This window comes from Triticum aestivum, chromosome 2B (assembly GCF_018294505.1).
Source record: "Triticum aestivum cultivar Chinese Spring chromosome 2B, IWGSC CS RefSeq v2.1, whole genome shotgun sequence".
NCBI classification, from domain to species: domain Eukaryota; kingdom Viridiplantae; phylum Streptophyta; class Magnoliopsida; order Poales; family Poaceae; genus Triticum; species Triticum aestivum.
Genome location: NC_057798.1, coordinates 661746999 through 661752309, shown reverse-complemented (window position 1 = coordinate 661752309; position 5311 = coordinate 661746999). Strand labels below are relative to the sequence as shown.

General features: G+C 48.3%; 1 pseudogene; it reads left to right on the top strand.

Annotated features, from left to right (window-relative positions):
• Positions 1 to 1274: 1274 nt before the first annotated feature.
• On the top strand, positions 1275 to 3446 carry LOC123046563 (myb family transcription factor PHL11-like; annotated as a pseudogene).
• The last annotated feature ends 1865 nt before the right edge of the window (positions 3447 to 5311 follow it).

Here is a 5311-nt window from a genome sequence, read left to right as displayed (position 1 = left end):
CTCGGTTGATATGCCGGTCTGGGTCCGCAACGACCCTGACCCTTGTGGTCGCCTGTGCTTTCGATCGGTTCGCCACCACCGCAGAGGCGGCCGACCTCCGTCGCCGTCGCCTCGACGAGGAGCTCAGGCGAGGAATGGTCGCTAAAACGACACCTCTGTCAATGCCGGCGGTGCGAAAGCCGCCGCTAGGGTACCGGCGCCGGGGTCGGCATTGACCGCGACGGCCCATCGCACGGTGTAGGAGGAGCACAATGGCTCCTCCACGAGCGCCCGGCGACGGCCGAGCAAGGTTGTCGCGGCCTCGCGCCCTTCGGTCGCTGGAAGGACGACGATGATGACACGACGGTGTGGCCGGACAGGGCGGCCACGCGTAGAAGGTCGTCGTCTGCTACAACTTAGCCTGCTAGGTTTTTTTGAACAATCGAAATATCATCTGTTTTGTGTAAATTATGTTCAAACTATGCTGAAATCCGACGTGTTTGACAAGATTTGTCCGATTTGTTTAATTTTATTTTGAAATGCGTTGGATGCCTGGCTCTCGCTTCACTTTCCGCGAACTGATCTCATCGGTCCGTAGGCAGATAAGGTGTCCTAGGGCACGACGTTGGAGATGCCATGAGTGGTGAGCGGCAGTGTATGCCAAATATGTATGGGATGTGCTACGTACAAGGCATGTGTGCAGCGTCATATCCTACGTACCTACTACGTACGCAGCCACAGACCACAGTAGGTTACCGTCGGCGCCTCGGCGGCGTCGTGCTGGATCGACCGTCACAGTTGGTTGGGCGTGTCGTGTCGCCGTCGCCGAGATGCTCGGCGTCGTCCATCGGCTTGTCGTCTTGTTTCTTGTGGCGTCTGCGTGCGCTGCACCCACTAGCCACAGCCGGGCCGAGCGGGCCGAGTAGATTCCGTTCCGCGCACAGACACATGACATGATGCCCCCCTCCCCTCCTCCCGCGCCACCATCTCCGCTAACTCCTCTCGTCGTCTTGCGCTCCGGATCGAACATCTCTGCCTCCCGTCTCCTTGTCCTCGCGTAGCCTTCGCACTTGCGCAACGTATCTTTTCTCCCAGCACCACCACCTCAGTCAGCAAGACCGCGTTATATGATACTACTAGTAAGGGAGGAGCTCAGCTTGCTTGATCTTGCAAGGACAGGGGAGCAGCCGATCGGGTCAAGATGTTTGAAGGGATGGAGGGGATGAGCTACGGCGGAGGTGCTGCTGGGGCTGGGGCTGGGGCGGCGGCGCTGTCGCGGGATCCAAAGCAGCGGTTGCGGTGGACGCCGGACCTCCACGACCGCTTCGTGCACGCCGTCGCCAGGCTCGGCGGCCCCGACAGTGAGTCCTCTTTATTGCTCCTTCCTTCCCCTGCTCGTCACGCCACAGTGCAACGCCGGCGATCATGTGCCTGATCAAACTTTGCTTCTTTTGACCATCAGCTTAACTATACTGATCATTATTGTTGCCTGCAACAGAAGCGACGCCAAAGGGAGTGCTCAGGCTGATGGCCATGAAAGGCCTCACTCTGTACCACCTGAAAAGCCACCTTCAGGTTTTGCTCAACAACTGTGCACCAGTCCTGCTCTTCGCTCATATCTCTCCTCTTCTCTTTTGCAGTCCAGTCCAGTGCTGTACTACGTATGCTTACTAATTAACAGCGATGTTTGTTTTATCTTATCAGAAATACAGGCTGGGAAAGCACACCAAGAAATCCACAGACCTGGAATTAGCCAACAATGGAGGTACACACATACACCTTGCAACTGCCACAGCCAACGCCAAAATGCAGTCAAGCCAACGTTTCCCCATCTAAACTCCAACCTTGCTATCTTTGTTTTTACCAGAGTTTACCTCGCAAGACATCAGCTTCCAAATCGGTGCGCCTCTGGTTGTTCCTGCTGGACGCGACACCGCAAGGTAACTGGCTAGACATTTCTCCTCTCCCTCTGGACCTATCTGCAAGCAAAATACCTGTTTTTTTTTTGTCTACCAGGATAGGTTAAAAATATTGTCAATAGCCAATAACAGTATATTATGAGTTTACCTCGAAGATGCGCGCCATCCCGCTGCATTCTGTTTAGTCAACTAAAAGGCATCATGTGCTAGAGCTAACTTCTCAGAGATCATCAGGAATCTAGAAATGGAGCATTATTGTTTTTGCCTGCATGGGACTGTGAAAGTATGGATAGAACAAACACGAACCAGAAATTGGGACTGGATAGTCTAGTATAACTGAAAAGTGAGATCTGATCAGTACTTGTACAAGTTAGGCCCTGTTTGGAGTCACTCCAACTCCTAAAAATACGAGGAGCTGGAGCATCTCTTTCCCAGCTCCGTGCCTTTTGACTCCAGCTCCGGGAGCGGAGTGGTGGAGTGGCGGGTCTCCGAACAGGGCCTTAATAGCAAGTACTAGCTTTTCTTGGCTCTAAAAATAATAACTTGCCATTCCAAAAGTATATATGTAAAGTTTCATATACAGAGGCACCAAGATGAAATCCTACTCCTACTGATTACTTATTACTGTCATGCGTCTTCTATGTGTCCTTTTCTTCGATTGAGATTGTATGATGATTTAACTAACCATTTCCAAAACATTTCTTGTGTGAATCAGAGAAATGCCGCTTGAGGATACCCTCAGGTATCAAATTCAGGTCCAAAGAGAACTGTGCGAACAACTTGAGGTTAGACAAGTTCTGCATCACTGCTTATACTCCCAAACTCTGTACCATGGCGTAGGTTAAAAATGCTTATATATATCTGCGATCAGGTGCAGAAGAAGCTACAGATGCGAATAGAGGCCCAAGGGAGGTATTTAAAGGAAATACTAGAGAAAGCTCAGGAAAACATTTCCTTTGATGCAAATGGATCTGCTGGCCTAGAAAATACCAGATCACAGCTCACGGATTTCAACCTAGCTCTTCCGGGTCTCACGGAGAATGGAAGACAGGTGTATGAAGAAAGCGGTGAACAGTTGGTGAAAGATATGTCTGATGACAATCTTCATGATAATAACTTGGATTTTCAGCTCTACCGTGTACGAAGTCAGGAGGCTAAGAGTGTCAAATGCACCCCGAAAACTGAGGACCTGCTCTTATTAGACTTGAATATAAAAGGAGGATATGACCTGTCTTCGAGAGGAATGCAAGGGTGAGTTAAATCTGAAGATTAACCAGCAGAGGAAATAGAGATATGTTTCAGCATGCTGACAGTTTTTGGGAGTTTCACTATTTTCTGTTAGAATTTGTTTCCTGTGGCAGTGCTTAGGATGCTTGGTCACAAGTTTGACTTACTCTGTGGTTATGTTAAATTTGCTGAAGAAATTCATGAACGCTTGAAGCCTGTAGTATATGCATATGTTATGTAGAGTGCACATGGGAAAGGAGAAGGCATGTAACAATCAGATATCAAGATATATGTATATTTTAAATTGTCCTTTATGTACCATTAATGTGCACAGAGCCACATAACATGTTCCATTTTTTTGCTTTTATCTGGTAGGTAAGCAGAATAAACCCGATTAGCTTGATACGAATATTTTCAGAACTATATTTAGCCTGTCCAACAATAAACCCTTGAAAGCCTCATGCTCATGGTACAGGGTCATGTAAACTTCGCTAAATCCTAAATGCAAAAGTCCTTCAAAGTTTAAACAAAGACACAGAAAAGTGGAGAGTGAATTTGTTACTGCTCAATTGCAAGGACAATTTTCCTTGCTCAACAGAACTTGTACACGTTGTCAATTAACCACCTGACACTTATGTGTCCTTGGAAAAGGGCAAGGAACATAAGATTTGTGAGGCAAACTAAACTGGCCCATTTGGTTTCGGTATTCAGACAACTCATGGTTAAAGCAAAAACTTTACCATCTTGGGATTGACTCTTCAATTTTCACTTTCCACATTTTGAGAGGATCAGGAAACTAGCAACTGTGAAGCATAACACAGCCACAGATCCAACCACAAGTAGAAAAGCGTATATCTGGCTCGGAAGATTAAGTTTTTCCTGATTACCCTTCAACCATCTGTCGATCACCGGTGCTAAAGCAGCTGCAAGCAACTCGGAACGGCCTCGTGACATTGTTACCGGCCCACATTAGGATAACTATCTGACACATAAGAAAACAGAGGAGGATCAGTGTTGGGAGTCCAACTGTTTTACATTTGCACACAAACAGACAAACATGCTCCATATTTGCAGATTTGCTGTTCTCAACAAGTTATTACTGAATGAACAGTGCGGTAGTACAGGATGTTGCTCTAGAAAATGGCGAGTACAAACAAACAGTTAACTCAAATTGGCAACCATGAAACTTAACATCCAAGATTCTACAAGCAGAGGTGGAGGCTTCATTTCACATTCTTGCATTCCAATATCTGATTGAAAGTTATGAGTTCAGGCACACATGAACAGAACAGTCAACAACAGTGTAGGGATTCAGAACTTAGCAACTTAGTGTAGGGGGTCGGAGATCGGGGTGTTCAGGTTCTAGTGTAGCCACCTGCGGGTCGGGGTGTGGGTTCTCGGTGGCAGAGGCGCAGGCGGCACAGGCGACTCTGCGCCCTGCGGCGGTCGCCGGGAGCACTGGGGTGGTGGTGGTGAGTGGCGGTGGCGTGGAGGTGCCGCTGGTCTCGGTGGCAGAAGATGGCTGGAGGCCTCGCCGGTGGAGGGTTGTTAAAGCGTAGGAATTGTGGGAACTGGCTGAACCCTCTAGGGTGGCCTATCACATATATTTATAAGGTTACACAGTTGGGCTACGTTATAAAGTCTAACACCCTTCCTCAATCTCAACTCACTCCTGAAGCATCTAGGAGGTTGAGATTGCGCCTACAGACCTCGAACATGGGAGAAGGTAGAGGCTTGGTGAAAATGTCGGCAAGTTGATCCTTCGAGGAGATAAACTTGATCTGTAGTAGCTTCTGTGCAACACGTTCCCTCACAAAATGATAGTCAATCTCAATGTGTTTTGGTTCGTGCATGAAACACCGGGTTTGTCGAAAGAAACGTAGCACCGATGTTGTCACACCAAAGAATTGGAGGATGTGACTGGAAGATTCCCAGCTCTCGAAGCAAAGACTCAATCCAGATAAGCTCAGCAGTCGCATTGGCAACTGCTTTGTACTCGGCCTCTGTGCTGCTGCGAGAAACAGTGGCTTGCTTGCGTGCACTCCAGGCGATCAAATTAGGACCCAAAAATACAGCATATCCCCCCGTGGATCGCCTGTCATCCGGACACCCAACCCAACCAGCATCTGAGAATGCAGATATAACAGCAGAGGAACTAGGTCGCAGATGAAGACCATAAGAGACAG